A 23,277-nucleotide genomic window follows, 5' to 3' on the forward strand; every position below is an offset into this window, starting at 1 on the left:
TGAGGACTTTTATTTCTTTCCCAGACTGGCAATGTAAAGGCCTGAATTAAAAAAAAAAAAAAAAAAAAAAAAGAGAGAGAGAGAGAGAGAGAGAGAGACTTGATTAACGAAAGCCAATTTTACAAGGAAAAGATTTCCTTAAATATTTGAAGTTTTTCAGCGCATAATTAGTCCTTCACAATTATATTGATTAGAAAATTATTCAATATTTTAAGTGAATGTTTTAATTTCTTTTAAAAAAACTTCAATTGCTTTCTCCAAAGAATCATGAAACTGCATTGTAAAATTCTTGACAGTGTGGATGGTCCTCTTTCGATATTACCATTTACTTAAAAAAAAAAAAAAGGCACATGACACATGAAAAGGAGAAAAGTCAAATGAAAGGCATTATTATTTTAAAATACTCAGAACTATTGATGATCATTTTCTCTTTACTGGTAGGCAGTTCAAATGTGACTTGGACGACAAACTAGCCCCAGGACCATGGTGTATACGGGCAAACCTGTATTTGTGCACCAGTAGAGCTTGTGAATTAAAGTAGAAGCCTGCACCCCATGCCCAGAAATTTACAAAGACACAATCTTATGCATTCCTCCCCCAAACAGAGGCTAGATAATATACCATTCACTTAAAATTGGACAATGGAAATGTGTATACATCTCTTTTCATGCCTGTTCAAACCAGCGTTTGGACTGCAAATACATCGTGTTGAGTTTTGTTGATGTGAAGAATTTTTATATTTGAGGGTCTCAGCTGAAGTACAGTAATGTTCAGTATATTTACGCCACTGATTTCTATCAAGACCTGCAATCTTTTGATTTAATTTTTTCCTCTTGTAGCTATCTATAACTTCCTTTGGAGTGAAGACCTCACTCATCTGTAATTTTATTCCATTTTATGAATGCAACTTCTTTGCTTTCTCGTCTCTCTACTGCATCATACGGTCCAAACACCTACATGTTCATTAATCAAAGTATTTACCATTCTGCTGGCAGGACACAAACTCATTATCTCCACTGCATACTGGGGATATTCAATAATCTCTGGAAACCTTTCACGATTTCTCTATTCAGTTGTTACATAATAATTCATTTCTGTATCCTGTTCTCTGTAATAGAGTGGTAGCTGACATGTAAATGTTCTCAGATGGAATTCAGTAGGCACACAGAAATGAATACTTACATATTAGTTATCATTATAAAGTGATATCTTTATTTAAATATAAATCCCCATTTTTCTTTTCCACATGTATAAATATGGGATTAATATTTTTATTTTGTCCTACATCCAACACTCTGGCAGTTGAGCATGTTTTGCTGTGATTCTGATACATGACTGTGGCTCTGAGCTATAGCCATTTATCCTCTTGACCCTTAGTACTTGCTGGTTTACCATGTCCTTCTGATGGGTGGGCTGTGTCCAATCAGTCTGCCTTTGGAGACACATACCAACTCAATTTCTCTCACATCTAGTTAAGGGTACAGAGTAAATATTGGGTCATGCTCTTTGTCATTTGGGGACCTATGGGAAACTTAGGGAAGCCAACCTATTGTCTCATGGCTAAATATGGCCCATCTCCATTTCTGAGTCAGAGTTTCTCATCAACATGAAGTTCAAATCTATAATTCACAAAGAATATGAGAAATATTGCCAAAAACCATGGTTCATCCAACTAATGTCCCCACTATGCCTCTTCCTGTTGACTCTTTTGATATAGTTTCTCTCCTCTCCTCTCCTCTCCTCTCCTCTCCTCTCCTCTCCTCTCCTCTCCTCTCCTCTCCTCTCCTCTCCTCTTTCCTCTCCTCTCCATTCCTATCTCCAACTCTATAGAAGTCCATTATTCTCCCTCCAGTCTAGAGGAATGTGTGTGTCCTGGGTTGTTGAAGGATAATCTCTACAAGAAAAGAGAGCATCAGAGCTTGGACAAGTCTCCCTCCTAACCAAATGATCAACAGTTGAACAGGTCACTGCCATCAAATACTTCTCCCCATGTCAAGGAAACCGCTATGATGCACGCCTGCCTCCACTTGCCTCCTTGGTGATGCTTGTGCGTGCTGATTTATGAAACACGGGCTCCCACTTTCTGGACTGGCACTTCTACTTCTTCACTTCCCTATCCGCAACATCGTTAACCTTGCCTAATAGTAGAGAAAAATGACAGTAATAGGATCATCTGGCTAAAGATTCATGACTATATCCTGCTTTCTTATGCTTAGCATTTGGCTTTTTTTTTTTTTACTTTGGTTTTTGAATTTCATATAGAAATATCTGTATCTTTTGCTTTCTTACTATATACTCAAAAACCTAGGTCTAGTTGTTTGCTTTGGAAAGCTCTCTCATGCCCTCATTACATGATGATCTCTTATCCACCCCTCGGATATCAGCATAGTACATCTTCTTTGGGGGAGATTTTTTCCATTCCTCTAAGACTGGATTAGATGCCATTTCTGGAAGAGCTCTTATCCTGACTTCATCCGATCATAGCAATACTTATCACATTGACAGTATTAAACGTCCACCTTCTGTTTCTCTCTTCTCCAATAGACCGTAAGATGTCTTGCAAGTGGAGACTGGATTTTTCTTCCTTGTATCTTAAAATTATATACAGGACTTAGCACAGAGCCTTCACTTCACAAACATTTTGAAATGTAGTTGAATGTTAACCGTTGGACTTGACTGACCTCATCGGATCTGAAAGTGTGGTGGGCCGATGCTCCCCCAGCATAGTTGGAGAACCCCTACTATTTATGAGTAGCCAAGAAATGCTGTAAATATTCTGTCAGTGGCATTTTGTACAACCATTTTCTCCAAAATGACACAAGAAGCAGCAGGGTAACTGTTGACTTAAAAAAGTAATCTAAAAATATTGCGGGTCTCACCATAAACAACTTTTCTTACTCTGAACGGCATTTGGGAAAAGCACATCAGAAATACAGTTGGCTGCATCAAACAAAGGGGCAGTCTAATTTTAGGTCTCAAAATGCAGTTATAATAAGCAGTTACAAGGGAAATTTTTGGTTCTCTAACGGCTTGGTTTGTAAAAAAATAGTTGGATAGGTGTAAATTTAAATGTGCATGTTGCAGCCCGAGGCTTATTTCCAATATCTACATTGAAATGTGTACAACTGAATTGAGGACATGATTTAATAGAAGCTTTAACTATTGTTTTGTGGATGGTATCTATAAATAAAATTCATCATGCTATCAATCAATACAAATAAACAGCATCAGATACCAAGAGGCCTTGAAAATAATCTTTCTCTTCCATAATGTCCTAGACAAAAAAAAAAAAAAAAAAAAAAAATGGTTCACAGACTTTCTGCTTTGGTTAGTCATTGACCTAATAAGTCCTACTTTCAAGCTGTGATAGAGAACACATCGGGGTCATAATTGTCAGTCTGTTAGTAGAAGTGATCATTAGAAAGTCAGTGAGGGGACGCCTGGGTGGCTCAGTGGTTGAGCGTCTGCCTTTGGCTCAGGCTGTGACCCCAGGGTCCTGAGATCGAATCCCACATCGGGCTCCCTGCATGGAGCCTGCTTCTCCCTCTGCCTGTGTTTCTGCCTCTCTCTGTGTCTTTCATGAATAAATAAATAAAATATTAAAGAACAAGTCAGTGAAGACCTCGTGAGAGCATTCCCCTCATGGAACATGGGACCCTCCTGACCATATTCTATATTTGAGCTATCAAGTGCTTGTCTCCATGCAGATTGCCTTCGCAATGCAAGCAGTATTGTTACTTCACAAATTCTAAGCAGGTTCATATGCACATAATGTACATGATTATATGTAAAGATTAACATGTGAAAGTTGACAAATTGTTAGTTTTCCCTTTTTAGAGACATTTATAAAAATAACAACACTAGTAACAAATACTTCTAAAGTTCTAGATCATTCTCAAATGATTCTACTCACAAAGAATCTTTGTGGGGCAATCATCAAGGGCAGTGAGAGATGGTCATTATGGAGAATGAAAAAAAGTAATTTCACCTAGGCATTGGTTGAGGTAGAGGGGATGACTAGGTCAATTTTTCAATATTTCTTGTTGCTCTAGAATAGTCAACCTCAACTCCTTATGAAGTACTTCAAAAAAAAAAAAAGAATTGAGAAGGTACAAGAACGATATATCTTTGATGAGTTTGCCCATGGATTGGTGTTTTCAAGTGACAATAATTTCAGTGACTTTATTTTAAATTTTCATTATCTCCAGACTTTTCCGTATTTCAGGATGAGTTCCAACCTTTATTTTATCTGCTTAGGGAAGTCAGTTCTTAACTTCTAACAATACAAAGCAGAATTTGAATAATGCTGAAAGTCTCTTTCATTTCTTTTTATTTAAATTCAATTAACCAACATATAGTACATCATTAGTTTCAGATGTAGTTTTCAATAATTCATCAGTTGCATAGAACACCCAGTGCTCATCCCATCACGTGCCCTCTTCCAAACTAATTTTTTCTTCAAATACAGAATGTGCCTGAAATTTCAACACATATATATGAGTGTCTCAAACACACAGTCAAACTTCACAGGAATTCACAGTTATTTTTCTTTTGAGGTATTGCTTCAATGACATAGACAAGAAATACAGAGTATAGTTACATAGGACATTTTTTTTAGACTAAAGGATATTTCTTACAACTAACAGAAATATTTGTCATTTTGACATTGTCGTAATCAAATGTTTACCCAAGTATCTTTATCTACTTTAATAAGTAATAGAAAAGTAATTATAGATATTTTTACATGACAGCACATGACTTGAAAGTTCAGAAGTGATTTTAGTCTCCCTGGGAAGCCTCCTGATGTGTCCTCCAAGTAAGAAAATGAAACAAAGTCTCATTTTATTTTGCCAGTTCTTCTGGGATCTAAATCGATGACTACAGAAGAGTTTTGTGATATCATTACAAAGCAGCAAAAAGAATTTGCTTCAGGGAGAGTGCTTTAGTGACAAGCATGGAAAGGGTTATAGAAGAACCTTACAAATGTGACTCTTCTGGTATGATGCCCAATCTGATCCCTTCTAGTCCAAACAAAACATGTTGTGATGCTTACTGTACTTTTGCTTAATTTCTACTTTTCTTAGACTAAAATGGCCTCTTCAAGTTCTTTTCTTAAAAAAAAAAAAATGTATTTATTTGAGAGACAGAGAGAGATGCACATGTGGTGAGGGTGGGGGGAGGGTAGAAGGAGAGGGCGAAGCAGACACTTCACTGAGCCAGGAACCCAGTATGGGGCTAGATCCTAGGACCCCAAGATCATGACCTGAACCAAAGGCAGACACTCAACTAACTGAGCCACCCTGATGCCTCTCAGAATTATTTTCATAACAAAATTCTCCATATCCTTTCTATGCCAACTGTTCTTTGAAGTCATTTTGGATTCCATTATTTAGAACTAAACACTCTATTAGGGTAGCTAGACAGATCCTTTTTTCAGAACATGTACAATTTTGACAGATTTTAATGTTCATTGAACAATTATAAATACCTTCTTAACTCTCAGTGTCCTTGTAGCATTTCAGGTTACTAAGCAATAGCTAAATAACTATGCTTACCCTTGAATGTGAAAGCAAGGACTTCCCTCTTTATTCTAAAAGGAGTTGAATCAATCAAAGGATGTTCTGTGGTAATCAATAAGCATCTGGTCTATATTTAAAAATCACCGTGAGCACTGAGTGTTACATGTAAGTGATGAATCACTAAATTCGACTCCTGAAACTATTATCACATTATATGTTAACTAACTAGAATTTAAACAAAAATTTGAAAAATAAGAGTCTCCTTGGTGGCTCAATTGGTTAAGCATCTGCCTTTGGCTCAGGTCTTGACTCCAAGGTCCTGGGATCGAGCCCAGCATCAGGCTTCTTGCTCCATGGGGAGTCTGCTTCTCTCTCTGCCCCTCCCTCTGCTTCTGCTTACTCTCTCTCTCTCAATCTCTCTAAAATAAATAAATAAAATCTTTAATTTTTTTTTCAAAAAAAATATAACTCTAATGTAGTGAGTAGAATGGTTTGGATAGAAATAACAGTTAATTTATAGAGACCAGTTAAGAAATTATTTTTGTAACTTAGGGAAAGATGAATTAGACAGGAAGCATGTTGGTTGAAGGCCTAGAATGGAATTGAAATGCTATTTATGTGGCAAAACGATAGTGTGTGATGACACACTAGATGTGTGTGTGTGGTAGGGGAGGATGAGATGAGTCAGTAATAAAAGGCGACCCCTGAATTCTTAAAATGTGTGATTGCATCAGTAGAACTTTTTGTTGAAATAAGGACTTGTAGGGAGAAGGCCAGTTTTGAGGAATGAGATCATTATTGCAGTTCTAGAGTGCTAGTTTTTATTTATTTATTTATTTATTTATTTATTTATTTATTTATTTATTTATTTTAGAATTCTAGTTTTATAGTGCCTTCAAGGTATCCAAAGAAATAGTCAAGCAACAGTTGGATATACAGGTAACAGAAGAGGCATCGTCTAGAAATGCATATGTGGGTCATCCCCAGAGAGAAATTGTCTGAGGCCTGGTCTCTGACAAGACTGCCTAGATCTGAGTACCAAGTTAGAAACTAAGGAAATACTCACGAAGAATTCCAACATTTAAACATGGGGAAGAGCAAGACTGCAAAGGAGTTTGAGAAGGTGCAACCAGAGAGATGGGAGTAAAAATAGAAATGTACTTGGTCTCAAAACTTAAAGAAAGGGATTTTGTGTGTTTTGCTTAACAAGGAAAACATAGTTGGTGCTACTGAAAATTCATTAAAGGATTAAAATATGCCTAATGAAATGAATATTCTGGGACTTTTTGAGAGAGATTAACATGGTGGAATGAGGGCAACAGAAGCCAAATAAAAATTACCAAAGGAAATGGTAGAAAGCTTAAAAAAATTACAAATTTTCAACATCTGTGGTTATATGGAGGATAGAGAATATATTCTATCCATTTCTTTATGCAATTACTTTGGGATTCAGTTGATACATCCCTAATAAGAGGAAATAAATAAATTTATTAACTCTGATGTTTAAAATTCAGGGTCAATATGACGGACCAAAGTAGAGAAAAACCAAATACAAAAAGATAGAATGGGTCTAGTCCAGCAAAATAAATTGCAGTCTTCTTAAATTTATTAAACTTTGAAGTAGTATGTCTTTGAGAATGAGGTATTATCAGCCATGGAAACAAAAAAAAAAAAAATGAGAAGCAGATACTAGCATTCCCCATCCATGAAGGAATTATCTTGGCCAAGTGTTTAACATATTTTGGAGAAATATAAATCATCTTTGTCTGATGCCATTAAATATTTGAATGATAGTAGTTAACTCCTTGTGCTCTCTTTCTGTTCCTACAAAGCTATCTTTTCATAACAATTTGGCTTCTTACTCTTTTTCAACAGAGTAAGAATACGTTCCTGTGTGAACTTGCAATTTAGGTCTCCTTAGCACTTGGAATTTTCTATGCACATTAACCTATCACCATTCTGATTTCACGTATCATTCTGGTGATCTTGGTTAAGGGCAAATTGGTCGTGAGTAATGGGCTTGTTCTTAGTTGATAATGGAGTCAGACTTCTGAATAGACCTGAAGACTGATTCCAGAACCCAGGTAATACACAGAAGTATGGACTCCATGAGAACAGATGGGTGAAAGTTGACCTATAATCCTCTACACTTAACATCCCTCATTGGATATAAGGTGTTTCTTATTTCCATTTTCACATTTCCAAGTCTGCAACTGACGTATCATTTTAAGTACTTTGTGGACAGACAGCATTTTTTTCTAGAGCATCCAGCAAATTGCTCTAGACATATTGACTACTGAAAATAAAATAAAAATTTTAAGCATTTGTATAATTTTATTGATATGAATTTGAGCATAGGCAGGACATTATTTGCTTGGCAGCAAACTTTGTATTTGATATGCATTACCCACTCACTTACTGAAGTCTCTTGTGCTGGGAATTAAAACCCTGAGGGGCAGGATATTATTGTAAATACGACAGACTTTCAAAATCTCGGGCTTTAACGGGTAGATATTAGCTAAAAATGAAAAAGTTCCGTACGGTAGTTGAATGCCTTAGTGGAATTAACATTCATGTGAAGCATGGTTGTTATATACCCTCAAAGAACAGATTGCCCATAACATGCTCTGTTTGTGATGGGATATTAAAGACCAGCTCTCATAATTTTTCACTCCACATTTATAGATTTGTTTCTGCTGACAGAATCCTGGAAATGTAATTAAATGTTTAGTTTAATTAAAATGGAAAATAAAGCCTTGTTGTCAGAAATTCACCATAGCCCCCAAAAGTAGCAAACATGAGTGATTATGTATCTCAAAAGCGTGTACACTGATTTTCTACATGTGTATATCTTGTAATACTCAAATAGAGTTATACTTGGTATTATGCAATCCTCAAAGCAAACTATGCTTTGTCATTGCAAAATAAATATATATAATTCCTATTAACATGTAGAATGATATTTATATATGAAAATAGATGAAGCTTTGCCTGTCACATTGATGGGGTGTGGTAGTGCATATTGAGAAACTCACAAAAGATATATCTACACTAGGGGTCAGTCTTTTACTTTTTTTTCATAAAGTACCAGATAGTAAATATTTTTGGCTTTGTGGGCTATATGGTCTCTGTCAAAACTACTGTATTCTATTGCCGTAGCATAAAAACAGCCATAGATGATAATCAAATGGGCATGAGTTTGTTCCAATAAATCTTTATTTATGGACACAAGTTTGAATTTCATATAATCACATTTTATTAAGTAGTAACCACTTAAAAATGTGAAAAAAGCATCGAGGCTCACATGCCTGTACAGAAACAGGTGGCAGGCCTAATCTGTCCTCCAGGCCTTTGGTCTACACACGTGCAAACACATGCTCTTACGCACAAGGAAACACACAACTATTTCCACTAAAGTGTTTTACTTCAAACTATTCAACAAACCTTTCTGATTCCAACTTCTGCTATTCTCTGCCTTGCTCTTTCTGGTCTATCCACACTGCTTTTTCTTTGTTTCCCTCTTCTTTATTGTTTCTGTATTTTGAGTCATGCATAAAAACTCCTTCCATATTCAGAATTTATTCAATATTTTGATAAACATTTAACTGTAATATTTTTCTCAGCATGCTTATGTGCTCATTTTTTAAATAAAATCATTTCCTTAACAAATAGGTCATACATAGACCAGCTCAGTACTGTGTTTTTGGGAAAAGTTGTCTAAATTGACACTTTAATCTTAGATATTTACTCCCGGAATGTATTTTCAGTATGCGTCACTGTAGAATCGGTATATATTCTTTGTTACAAATGGTTAATCATGGACCCTCTGTACTTAATTGAAAATTCTCTTTTCTAATTTATAATGGCTTTTTGCTATATATTAAATCTTTAATCTTTTGTCATGTATTTCTGAATTGTTTGTGGTTATATTGAATCTTTTTTTTATTTACACATGAGTTATATTTTTAAAAAATTACATTAAAATATATATTTGATGCTTAGGAGAGCCTGGGTGGCTTAGTCGGTTAGCTTCCAACCTTCGATTTTGGCTCAGGTCATGATCTTAGTGGAAAGGGGAAATGGAGCCTTCATGGGACTCTGCTGAGCATGCAGCCTGCTTAAGATCCTCTCCCTCTCCCCCGACTCATGAGTCACTCTTTCTCTAAAAATACACAAATGAGTAGATTAAAAGGGAGAAATCCAGGTTAATATCCGGCATATTGGATTGAGAACAAAAGTGAAGTGGTGATTTTAGATAGGAGTAGGCTCGCCATCGTAATATGAGGAAAGATTAGGAATGTGAGTATAATATATTAGGTGTAAGTAGTTTGCCGGACTTTTCTAACAAGAAGAAAATAGTGATTTTGTGGTTATTTTTGTTTTGTAAATGGAGCTGTTATGAGGTTGCTCACTAACAGTGAGAAATGAAAAGACCTGGAATAGAAAAGAGACAAGTTTAGAAATGGTCATCTCAGAAAATTAAATCTATAGAGTTGAGAAATACAGTACAATTACCAGGAAAAGCTTTTTGTTCATTTGAGGTCTGTGTCTTAAAGAGAGAATGATTTACGGACCAGTGTGCTATTTCTCTAGCAACAGAAAACTGTAATAGAAAATGCTTATTTTAATCTTCCACTTATGACCCTCTGACACACCGCCACACACTGATATTTATATATGTTGCAATTTTCATACAATTTTGCAGATTTGCATGACTTTTACAGTCCTGTGGCACCTTTTCATCTGGCTAAATAAGGAAAGAAAATGTTTGGCTTCTTTAGAATGGTGTTAATGCACATTCATCTTTCCTTCCACATATTCAGTGTTCAGTTGTTCTAACTGATTTCAGACAAAATCAGTCAAACTTTGGTAGAGGCAACAGGGATAATGTCCTAAAATAAATGAGCAACTTCATGATAATGAATTCCAATGCAAATAGTGATGACTTTGCAGGAAGTACACCCAACAAGTGAATTGCTTCTTTTTGCTTGGGTTCCTTTTCTGACTTTCTCTCTGTTTCACGTCCTCACGGTTGTGCTCTGTAGGTTCTGTGATTGGCAAACCAATCCCCTTTATCTTTGGGTTCTGATTTTGTCCTCTGGACTCTAAAATAGAGAAAATCTATATCTCCCCTGAACAGATTGTGGATGGCAGCGGATTCCCTTCTTTAGTCCTGCCTTTCACTTTTCAATGAAGTAGGTGATCTCAACAGCACAGAATGTTAACAAATGAACCCCGTTGCTATCACCCGAGATCATACCCTGGTTTTCCTTTGCAATGTGTTCTCTTCTGTTTTACAGTTGCTTATGACTTTGTAACATTTAGGAAGATGCCCTTTGTATGCATACATATTTTGGTAAAAACCATAGCGGTAACTGAGAGGTTGCATCTATTTTTAGAATTTTTATCTACTGAAGATATTTCATTCCACTTATTGTAATAGGTGAATTAGATAAATTATCTCCAATATATGTGATCACTATAACTTGTCCTCCATAAAAGTGCTATTACACCATCAAAGGAGGAGCAAACTGAGAGCCAGTGTTTATCAATGTCAACCTACTGAATAAGTGGCGATGCCAGAACTTAACCCAAGTTGGTTTCTATCCCAAATCTAAGCGTTTGTTTTCAAGTCCCTCGGGGAAAAATAATGGCACAAGGATTTAATAGTTCAGAACTCCATTACATAATGCATTCAGTTAAGTTCTAGGGGAAATTCAGAAAATGGTTGAATAAAAGGGATCGAGGCTATTTTTAATATGGGAATTGTATCATCAGATTCCTATTATGTGCAAAGTAAAATTCAAAACATCATAGGCCTGTACTAGAAAGATTTAAGGGTGTTTCTAAAGGAGGAATTTTGGATTGAGGAATGTGATGGAAAATCACCAGTGTCGGTAATGACTGGTAAACAATGAGAGGAGAACATATGGTTAAGGATACTGTGTGTAAAATGCCAGCTATAATAAATGGATATTGGCAGCCAGAGTGATCTTCAGTTGGGCAAAGGACAGTGACGGTTCCTTTCTGGCAATGACTTGAAACCCACAGATATGTTCCAGTAGCACTGCAATATTCTGATAATAACCTAACCCTACCTAGAATTTAATCTTGCCACTCTCAGGACCGAACTCAGAACAGAGCAATAAACTTAAAGCCTGAATTTTCATTGCTCTCCTGGGCCTGTTGTATGATTCTCATAGTCTATGGCAACCAAAAGCCCTGGGCTTATACAATGCAAAAGCCCTAGAGAGAAATTATTTTAGGAGAGCACGCACAATGAATTAAAAAGAAAAAAGAATAATAATATAAGGTATCCTGAGACATAGGTAAATGGCATTCCTTTTGATCTGCTCAATTTTCCTGGCGTCCCAAATTAACCCTGGCAATATGAAATTCATTTTGGCCTCCCCTTTCTAGACAATACTTTGGAGACCCTGTTCTCTTTTTAGCTTGTTCTGTTCTTTATGGGATTGATGGCCTCTATCAATTTGTCTGAGTTAAAAATAATCAGGCCTTATGTGACGACCCAAGGTTTCTCTCAAGGTAGTGATATAAATAACCTTTAATAAATAGTAACTACCCTCACTTTTGTTCACTCAAACATATTCCGGGTAAGAGCAGGTGATAGAATTTGCATTTCAAATCCTTGCTTTCAATACGGTCTTTAATTTCCATTATGAAAAATTACATATGTTTACTAACTTGGAAACCCTCTTATAAAGCAACTCTGAATAAGCAAGGGAATGGTAAAATATAACTAATCACATATCTTTGAGTGAAGATCAGCCTTTTCCTACATTAACATAAAGAGTACAAGATCTCATTTTAGAATTCTGTGTGCTGTAGAATATATAAATCTCCACTAAGTTCATTTGGTCTATGTTTAGACATTTTTATAGTGACCGAACTTAATTGAATTTCTATATTTTTACATTGCCAGTTTTTGCAAATATTAGAACAGTTCTGCTTGCTAATCAGTAATATATAAGTTTACTGAAATGTCCCTTTTACGTCCTATCAACATAAGATTTAACGGCGTTTCCTGATCATCTCTTATGACTTCTCTTTCCTCTCCTCTCTCATCCCTTCCTTACATCACCTGCTATGCTTTCATCACTGATCCTGTAGAAACTTTTCTCTTATTTTTTAGAGGCTTATGTCATCAGTATTATTGTGTAGATGACTCATAACTTTACCCCAAGCTACGGTCTCCTATTGCCAGGTGACCCCTGTATATCTATCTCCTCATGATGTCTAGCGAACGCCTCAACATTGGCATATTCCAATTAGAATATATTATAATTCCTAACAAGACATTACTTCCCTATGACAGTACCATTTTTCCCTAGGATCCTACTTAAAAATCTCAGATTCATTCTTAGCTCTATTTTGTTGTGTTTAATTATTTCTCTATCTACAATATACGTACCATTTTCCCCCATTTTTATACCAGGTTAAAGGTGTTTGTTATGATTGTCTAGATTTTAACTATTAAATTTACTACATATTTTTCATTCTGCAATTCAGCCGTCAGGGACTCCTTCCTCGGAGTACCTAGGTAGCTCAGTTGTTTAAGCGACTGACTCTTGGTTTGGGCTCAGGTATACCTCAGGGTCATGAGATCAAGCCCCATGTTGGGCTCTGTGGTCAGCAGGGAGTCTGCCTGAGATTCTTTCTCTCTCCCTCTGCCCCTCCCCCCCTTTGTGCATGTACTCTCTCTCTCGCTAGATAAAAAAATAAAATCTTAAAAAAAAAACCCAAAAAACAAAACACTCCTTCCTGCCTTCTTCCTGTTGGGTTCCTTTTCTGATGTCTCTGCTCTTACACCTAAAGTGCAAAACCCTAAATTTCTTTTCCTCTCTTTCTTTCACTATATATAGTTAGGTGGCATCATAATGGCATGAAATTTAAGTGCTCTTGGTAACTGACAAGTCATTTTACCTGCCTAATTAAGCAAAAATTCAGGCAATAGTTGATCATGAAATGTGGGAGACTACAAGGAAATGGAAAAAGAAATGTTCTTGTTCAGGAGTAAGTAGTGAGGAATCAATTAATTTTTTACTTTATCTTCTCTAATGCTATTGAGAAGCAATAAGATAATTCATGTGTTTTAAGAAATGGTCATATATTTTACTTAGCTGTTGCACTATCAGGATTCTACCCAAGTACAATAGTCAAAAATCTAAGTAAAGATCTAATAAATCTCTTTTTTCAAAGATTGTATTTATTTATTCGTGAGAAACACAGAGAGAGGCAGAGACACAGGCAGAGGGGGAGAAGCAGGCTCCCTGTGGGGAGCTCAACGTGGGACTCGATCCCAGGACCCCAGGGTCACACCCTGGGCCGAAGGCAGGTGCTAAACCACTGAGCTACCCAGGTAAAGATTTATAAAAAGAGATCTTCATGGAAGCATTATTTATATCAAAAAGTTAAAAACAACATTAATATTCAGTGATAGGGAAGAGATTAAAGTATTTGGGTATATTTTGTGAATTTTTTTGAAAATGTTAGATGAGTGCTTTGAATTACATAGATTATCTTCTATTAAAATTTACAATGGTATATGATTCAGTTTTCCAAGGGTCCATAGATGCTCTTAGGGAAAGTATTAATTATAGAAAGTTTAAGAGTTACTGGTATCCTACTATCTTCTCTCGGACGGGTACAAATGTGTGTTAGCAAATTGAATACAGTTCTGAAAATGATTTTGTCAACTGGACATTCTGACTAATTGAGCATTAATCAACCGCTTCTTTCATGATCTGTGTTATATAGACATTTTAGGCATTTATCGCTTTCCTGGTAGTAAATATTGTATGTTGTGTGCAATATAATATTTACTTGATGGTTAAGAATCTTAGAATGCTTCTGGGTCATCACAATGTCCATTTTCATCATACAATACCAAAGAAGCAAATGCAGAGAGATATGGGAGGCTGAACTGAGTGAGTACGGTCCTCACAACCTGGCACGGAGGCTGTATTTTCAATATTAATAAAAAGCTTTGAGGGAGGAGTTTGTGATTTGCCTATTTCTGCTACAGAATGGAGCACAGAAAGCAAATATGATTTACTTAGTGAGTGCTCACTGAGGAAATTACAATCTGGATTCTACTAACCTTTATCCAAAGCCTTTTATATGCCAAGGATTGTGCTAGACCCTTTTGTGTGTGTAAAACTCTTCGAGGTCTAAGACAGCCCTGTAAAGTGAGCACGGTTCCTCACAACACAAGTCAGATCATGAAATCATGAGAGATACAATGATGGGATATAGAAACATCAGGTCATATACATCCCCCCTAATTCTGGTCAATGTGTCTGTCTCAGGAAGCAGTAGGGTCATCCTGACAGTGGACATGATCCAGACCAAGCTGATCCCACTACTTTCTTCCCTTACTGATTTGCTCATCTCGTTAATTAATCACCTTATAGCTTCGCCAAACTCCACATTTAGTTCAATACTTTCTGATTTATAGAGTCGTCGTTTTAATCACAGGTTGTGAAAATTGGGAACATGTTCATCTGTACTTTTACTGTATTATTTTATTCTCCTCAAATCTACAAAGGTTACTGACAGTTTTTCAGAGTCTTAAAAAAAAATCTGGTATATACTTTGAGCAGCTTTTCTCCAAAAATTAATCTAGTGGGCAGCCCAGGTGGCTCAGCAGTTTAGCACCTGCCTTCAGCCCAGGGCCTGGTCCTAGAGACCCGAGATCGAGTCCCACGTCAGGCTCCCTGCATGGAGCCTGCTTCTCCCTCTGCCTGTGTCTCTGCCTCTCTCTTTCTCTGTGTCTCTATGAATAAATAAATAAAATCTTTAAAAAAATTAATCTAGTGAAACTGGGGTCCATCCGTTACTAAATTTTCACTTATCTGGGAACCAGCGTCTTCATTCTATCACTCACAGTGCAATAAGGATCTATTTTATAGACATCAGAACCATATGCATAGAAGGTGAGGGATCTCGCTGTTTCCTTTGTCAATTGTCAATACTCTTCTGCTAGATCCAAACAAGCTTATTGGTTCTTGATATTTCATACGCCCTGAAGAAATTTTTCTTAAAAAGCATTCATTTCTCTATTATTACGAATAAGGGAGGTACGACTTCTTAAATGTAGTCACACATGTAGTTACCCCTGAGATATTTTCGATTGATCACTCTTCTTCATTGTCCTGTATCAATATTTCCCAGGGACTCTGCAATTCTTAGTCTCAAGTGTGCTGGGTAACAGCGTGCATAAAGGTCACCTTTATGGGGTCATCCTGAATCATATAATTAGAGGTGATATTTTTATCAATCTAAGTTTTCTCTTTTCTTTTAAAAAGAGGTATACAATCTGTACCGCCTATTACCCCAGGACGTAAAAAAAAAAAAAAAAAAGAAAAAAAAATACCGCAAAGGAAATTGTGTTTTGCTTAAGATTTCAGCAGCTCTTTCCCTTTACATACAGATCCGATCCTCCTTCGATGTTATTATACTTTCAGTAATTTCAGTTAAAAATCAACCGCAGTACCACGTTGGCCTAGTCGACTATTCGGAGTGCTGGATTCTAACAAGGGCTCTCCCTGCATTTCCTTCATGTTCCTTCTTTATTTAGATGTGAAAACATTGCGTAGCCTCCTGAATGTTCAGGGTAAAATTGAGCACGAGATGACATCTAAAGAGACAATTTCCTGAGTCTGTCTCTCGGAGAACAATCACAGTTTAGCATCACAATTTTATGTTGCCAGTGTCTGGAGTCTGACCGGCATCAATTGCGTGTTGGATGCTTCCCTGTCACCGGTGAAAATGATTCTTATAAGTCTCCCAAGGTAACGTGAGTGGGGACTCGGGATCAGAAATGTCCATGCTTCCAGTTTCCAAGATTAACTCTGTAATAAATTCTGCTGACTGATACACTGTTCAGTTTTCTGGAGTAATCTTTGACATAAGGAGAAAATAAACATCTGCCCACCACCTGGCTCTCCCCAAGCCGCGTGTTCCACATTGCGTGACTTACTTTCTTCTTTTTTTTTTTAAGCTGAAAATGTAAGAGAATCACTAAGTGGCTTTACTAGGGCTAGGGGAGGTTGGCTTAGTTTCAGAATATCAGATTTTGGAAACCGATTAATTCCAGTATACGTCGCATCATTGGCCCCGTGGGGAATCTAGAGCCCTTCATCTGGATGCAGTCTCACAGATACAGACCCTCCCCCTGGTGATTGATTCTTTTTCTAGAAATGGATTGTATTGTTTGGTGATGCTGACAAATCCCTCTGTATGTCATCCCACTCAGGAGCAAGTGCCTGTTGACTTCCATTATGACTGTCCACTAGACGGGCTTATTACGGTCTTACCCAGGGAAAACCACCAAGGAGGAGGCCTAGTGAAAACGCATTTTGTTTTCAAGTGTGTCCCTAGGATGCTCATTGCTGGTGTCTCTGCAGACGCTTCAGTGGCAAGCTGGCAAACATTTTACTTCCTTCCACTGGAGGCAGTTAAACAGACGGGCTTCTCTAGAGAATGTCAAAATGTGAAATTTTAAAATTAAATTACATGACCTCTTACAGACCCAAAATTCCTCTTTATATCCCCTTTGTTTTTGCAACGATCCCTTTCCTTCTGCTGCAGCGAGTTCATAAATACAAAAAAAACAGTAAAATGGATTATTATCAATACGTCCTCCGATAAACACAGACCAGAACTTATGTTTGGCTACTCTGCAAGGAAAATCTCTCTTAAATCAGAAGCTGCATGAGAAGAGATATTGCAAAATATAAAGCAGCACTGGCTCATTATTCTGATGCTGTTGTTTCAGTTCCACTTGAACCTGCGAGTTTTAGTTTTTAGAGATTTTCAAATCATAAACGACTTCGAACATCTTACCTTGGAACAACTTTTTACTTAAATGCCTCATTCCTTCACAACCAGACATGATCCAATGCAAGTGTCTCGTTTGTTTGTTTTCATTGTTTCTGTTAGTTTAATCATATCAAAACCCTAAATCAATCGATCGGGGAAGGACAAACATTATATGGCCTCATTCACTTGGGGAATATAAAAAATAGTGAGAGGGAATATAAGGAGAAAAAATGAGTGGGAAATATCAGAAAGGGAGACAGAACATGGAAGACTCCTACCTCTGGGAAACGAACTAGGGGTGGGGGAAGGGGGGGGACTGGGTGATGGGCACTGAGTGGGGGAACTTGATGGGATGAGCACTGGGTGTTATTCTGTATGTTGGCAAATTGAACACCAATAAAAATAAATTTATTATTAAAAAAAACCTAAATCAAATGAAATCCCTTCACATTTCACACCAAGTTAAATAAAACTAGTAAAATAGAACTAGCTGGTAGGCCCCGTGAGTTTCCTGGAAACACCATCTACCCTCCCAACCTCTTTGACCTTTCCTGGAAGCAGAAGGCAAGAAGGAGACCCTTAGGCATTAATTCACCTTTATTAAAGGTTTGTCACACATGAAGCACAATTGCACAGGTTTTCACGAAAGGTTTGCAAAGCCCCCCTGAGCTGAGGACTGCCTTCTGCATTGTGAAGAGAATCCTTCTGAGTCTCAGGGTGAAGCAGCTTCCACACACTGAGGAGAAGGGAGTGTGAACGAGGGTCTGGGTCCCTGTCCTCGGCATCCTAAGGGTGCAGGCCCCGACTCCCGCCTCCCTTAAGTCTTTGCTCCTTTGAGTCCCAGGGAAGGGCACCCCAGGGACGGGCACCCCAGGGGGGGCATCCCAGGGGCCGGCATCCCAGGGACAGCACCTCAGGGACGGGCACCCCAGGGGCGGGCATCCCAGGGACGTGCACCCCAGGGACGGGCACCCCAGGGACAAGCACCCCAGGGGCGGGCACTCCAGGGACGGGCACCCCAGGGGGGGCATCCCAGGGACCGCATCGCAGGGACGGGCACCCCAGGGACAAGCACCCCAGGGGCGGGCACTCCAGGGACGAGCATCCCAGGGGGGGCATCCCAGGGGCCGGCATCCCAGGGACAGCACCCCAGGGACAGGCACCCCAGGGGCGGGCATCCCAGGGGTTGGGCACCCCAGGGACGGGCACCCCAGGGACGGGCATCCCAGGGACGGGCACCCCAGGGACGGGCACTCCAGGGATGGGCACCCCAGGGACGGGCACCCCAGGGACGGGCACTCCAGGGATGGGCACCCCAGGGGGGGCATCCCAGGGGCCGGCATCCCAGGGACGGGCACCCCAGGGCACCCTGAGCGAGGTGCTCCCCGTGGTGCTCGCCTGCAGCGCCCCAGGAGTGGCCCCGGGATTCAGGGGGATTCGGGGGGATTCAGGCGCTGCTCGCGGCCGGCTCTGGGCAGGGGCGCTGCGGCGCTGGGCGGGTCTCCGCGAGCTCCCCGCGGCCCTCGGGCCCCAGATGCGCGGGCACCTGCGGGCGCCCCGAGGGGGGAGGTCTGCGCGCAGGGCCGCCGCGTCCCGGGGCCGAGCAGGTGCAGGTCGCCTCCGAGGAGCAGCTGCCGAGCCCCGGGGGTGCCCCCGCCCCTGCACCCGCGTCCCAGCCGCGCCCACTCGCGCTCGCACCTCCGCAGCGCAGCCTGCCGCCGCCTCCGCGCCGCCCGCCGGGCCTGCCCCCGCGCTGCCGCCCACCTCCGCCAGCACCTGACGGCCGCCCCCCAGGTGCCCAGGCGCCCCTCCCCGCGGACCCGAGGGCGGCAACGGCCGGCCCGTCGCTCCCGGGGCGGCGGAGCTACAGACGCTGCTGTGGAGTCAGGGGCTTAAGTCTTTTTTTTTTTTTTTTTTAATGAATGGCGTTGCTTTCCACACGACCTTGCGGAAAAGGGTGTCCGTTCGGGTGCCACAGAGCCAGTGCAGCCCGGAGTAGGCGCGATGGGGGCGGGAGGAGGCAGAGGGGAAGGGCAGGAGGGAGGGGAGGGGGAGAGAGGAGGGGAGAGGAGGAGAGGAGGAGAGGAGGAGTGGAGGGAGGGGGGAGGAGGGAGGGGGAGGGGAGGAGGAGAGGAGGGAGGGGGAGGGGAGGGACGCACAGAGGAGGGAGGGGGAGAGGAGGGACGCACAGAGGAGGGAGGGGGAGAGGAGGAGGGATGGAGAAGAGGGGGAAGGAGATGAGGGGGAGGAGGAGGAGGGAGGGGAGAGGAGGTAGGGGAGAGGAGGAGAGGAGAGGAGGAGAGGAGGGAGGGGGGAGGAGAGGAGGGAGGGGAGGGAGAGGAGGAGGGAGGGAGGGAAGAGGAGGGAGGGAGGAGGGAGGAGGAGAGGAGGGAGGGAGGGAGGAGGAGAGGAGGGAGGGGAGGGAGGGAGGAGGGAGGGGGAGGAGGGAGGGAGAGAGGAGGGAGGGGAGGGGAGGAGGGGGGAGAGGAGGGAGGGGAGAGGAGGGAGAGAGGAGGGAGGGAGGAGAGAGGAGGGAGGGAGGAGGAGCGGGAGGGAGGGAGGAGAGGAGGGAGGGAGGAGGGAGGGGGGAGGGAGGAGGGAGGGAGGGAGGGAGGAGGGAGGGAGGAGGGAGGAGGGAGGAGACGGAGGAGGGAGGGAGGAGAGGAGGGGAGAGGAGGGAGAGGAGGGAGGAGGGGAGGAGGGACGAGAGAGGAGGGAGAAGGAGGGAGGGGGAGAGAGAGGAGGGAGGGGAGAGGGGAGAGGAGGGAGAGGGGGGAGGGGGAGAGGAGGGGAGGGGGAGGGGGGGGGAGGGAGGGGGAGAGGAGGGACGCAGAGAGGAGGGAGGGGGAGAGGAGGGGAGGGGAGGGGAGGGGGGGAGGGGAGAGGGGAGGGAGGGGGGGAGAGGAGGAGGAGGGGGAAGGAGGGGAGAGGGGGGGAGGTGGGGAAGGAGGAGGGGGAGGGGGGGGAGGGGAGGGAGGAGGGGGGAGGAGGGAGGGGGAGAGGGGGAGAGGGAGGGGAGGGGTAGGGGGAGTGAGGAGGGAGGACGCGGAGCGGAGCGGCGGGAGCGAGCGCGGCGAGGCGGCAGGGGGGAGGCCGGGCGGGCAGCCAATGAGCGGGCGCGGGGCGCGGGCGCGGGAGCCGAGCCAGTGGGTGCCCTGGGAGGACGCGGCGGCGGCGCTGAGCCCGCTCCGGGCTCCCTGCTCCCCGCAGCTCCCCGTCCGGGGTCCTCCCCGCTGCTCCCCGTCCGGGGTCCTCCCCGCTGCTCCCCGCTCCCGCGCCGCGCGGTCCTCCGAGGGAGGCGGGCGCCGGGCCTGGCCTCCTGCCCCGGGCGGGGGCGCGCACCTGCCGGGAGGGGGCGGGCGGGGGCGCGCCTGGGTCGGGCGCTGCCTGCGGGGCGGCGGGGGCGGCGCTGAGGCCCGAGCGGCTCCGGGACCCCCGCCCCCGCCCCCCGCCCCCCCCCCGCCCCGGGCCGGAGCCGACGCAGCCCGGCCGAGCCCCCCCCGCCCCTCCCCTTCCTCCCGCCCCGGCGAGGCCCGCGAGCGCCGCCGACGCTGAAGATGAAACTTTTGCTGCTGCTGCTGCGGGCCCCCCGGTGAGCGAGGCGGCGGCGGCGGCTGCGCCCCTCGGACCCCTGGAAGCTGCTGGGGGGCAGGGGTTACAGTATTTGGCATTAATGTCGGGGTCTGAGATCCGAGGCAGAGCTGTGCCTTATGCATGTTGAGATGCTGCGTGTGTGCGTGCGCGTGTGTGTGCAGGATGCGCAACTAGGAAAACCTGCGTGCATGTAACAGGTGAAAAAAATGCAATTTTATGAGCTTGTTATTACGGTATTTGCCCGTCTGCATGCCTCTTTGTACTTCAGGGACTTTCAGATTAATCAAGAGTAAACGTCCCTCGCTATTTCCCTGCCGGGTATCAAGAAAGGGGAAAATAAAATTCTTAGGTGCCATAAGGTCTTGTGTTTGCTCAGGTGATGGCATCGCTGCTTTGAGCTGAGAGAGACAGATCACAGGAAGATTTTATTATGCAGCCAAAAAAAAAAAAAAAAAAAAGAAAGAAAGAAAAAAAAAAAAGAAAAAGAAAAAGAAAAAAACCCCACAAGCTCTGACAGTGCTTGGGAACCTGTATTTTCCACTCTGGGATCACCCACAGATTTCTTCAAAGCAGGGGGCTTTCCTTATTCAGTAATTGTTCTCTTCTATTTTAGTGGACTTGTCTTGCCAGGGGAAATATGCTAAATCCAGAGTTTGAGGTCCGGATTAGGTCTGGCGTGTACCCTGTGGGATGTGGGAGGGGAAAGCAGGGTAGGATAGTGGTAGAGAATGAGCTCTGGGGTCTGACACGCTGCTCCAAGCACCTATCATCATTCCAGCTTCTTTCAAGCCTCCTGTTCGTATTTATTTAATTCTGGGTTTCCTGATCATGAATCAGCCCACGGTAGGTCAACACGTTGATTCATTTCGTAAGGCCCCCATCGCATGCCTTGCCGGGTGAGTATTTTATAAACCATAATACTGATGGTTTTTAGAGATTGCTAACTTAAGAAGGGAGCAATTGGAAAAAAAAAAAAAAAAAAAGGAAATGATATCAATGGCCAAGTTTGGTTTCCTGACAAGGTAAGTAGAAAAATCAGGATTTACTGTTTTAGATGCAAAGGGAAATATGCTGGTAGAAGGAAGGTAAGGACTGGGGAGCTCTAGCTGTCTGGGTGTCTGGTGCATGTGGAATATCACCGGCTGTAGCAGTTGCAAACATGGTCACTAGCAACCAGCGCCTGAGTAAGATCTATACACTGGCAATTGGAAATTATCCCTCCTGATGCCCTAATTCGGGTGCATTTAACGGAATCATGAGCATGAGGGAGTCATTCCAACTTTATAGATTCTTCAGATGAAGCATGCTTTATATGGTAAATAGAGAGCATTTTTTTTGCCTTATATAAATATCACTACTGTGCCTCATGTTGATTTTTCTGGTCTGATGAATGCACACCACAAGTTCACAAGTGTGTGTGTCCCACTTGCCCTGTGCGTGGCCTGTCGATGGTTAAAAGTTTGAAGTATACCTGATGTATTTGCAACTGAGAGAGTCATTCTTTAGAATCTGAACATGCATGTGCGTTTGGTGCGTCTGGATAAAACAGAGCTTAGTGACCTGAAGATATTTCTTTATCTCGGATCCCTGCGTTTGATAGAGTGTAGTCAAAGGAAAAGTGAGAGAAAGTGAGAGATTAAAGACAGCAAGTATGTAAGATGTTGTTTTGCTTTTTTTTTTTTTTTATAAGTAGAGGACTTCAAACTTTTTAATTTGCTTATGTGCCTTTCATGTAGTTGCATTATACGTGTGTATGGAACCGCATTTTGGATAAGGGCTTCTTCACCTTTGGTGCTATTGATATATTAGGCTGCATAATTCTCATGGGCAAGGGAGCCTGTCCTGTGTTTTATAGGATGCCTAGCAGCCTCCTGGTTTTCTACCCTCAAGATGCCAGTAGCAGCATTCCCAAACTGTGACAAGGAAAACTATCTCCAGGCATTGTTAACTATTTCCTTGGGGGGGGGGGGGCAACCATGCACCCCTCTCCCACTGAAAACCACTGCTGTGGGAAAAAAAAAAAAAACAACAACAACAAAGATCGTGTGCAGAAAAGGGTCATAGAACACATGGTTTGAGTAGGCAACTGCTCACATTTAGTTCAATTTGGCTGCTCTGTGGTGATTCTCCTTCTCTTGCTCTGATGGAGTTCCACTGCTAGGTGTTTCCTTAGGTCCCTAACACAGACTGTGGAAGATCTGGTCAGTATTCTTGTTTTTCTGTAGACTGAGAGACTGGGCTGTATTATTATATGCTATTGTTTGTAGAACAAGAGGAAAGTTTAAAAACGAGAAAAAGAAAATGTAGATGTGGAGGCTCA

General features: G+C 42.3%; 1 protein-coding gene across 8 annotated transcripts in view; it reads left to right on the top strand.

The window, feature by feature from the left end:
- Nucleotides 1-23,277, top strand: part of CDH18 (cadherin 18) — a 953,252-nt gene that overhangs the window by 474,815 nt on the left and 455,160 nt on the right. Inside the window, exon 1 of one of the 8 annotated variants that reach the window (XM_049109417.1) lies at nt 20,862-20,955. The exons of 6 other annotated variants lie outside the window; for them this stretch is intronic. The gene's annotated coding sequence lies outside the window, so the exon portion shown is untranslated. Of the gene's footprint in view, nt 1-20,861; nt 20,956-21,457; nt 21,854-23,277 lie in introns of those variants that run through there. One more of the 8 variants, XM_049109416.1, reaches the window with a different exon arrangement.

Source organism: Canis lupus, chromosome 4 (genome assembly GCF_003254725.2).
Source record: "Canis lupus dingo isolate Sandy chromosome 4, ASM325472v2, whole genome shotgun sequence".
Lineage (NCBI taxonomy): Eukaryota > Metazoa > Chordata > Mammalia > Carnivora > Canidae > Canis > Canis lupus.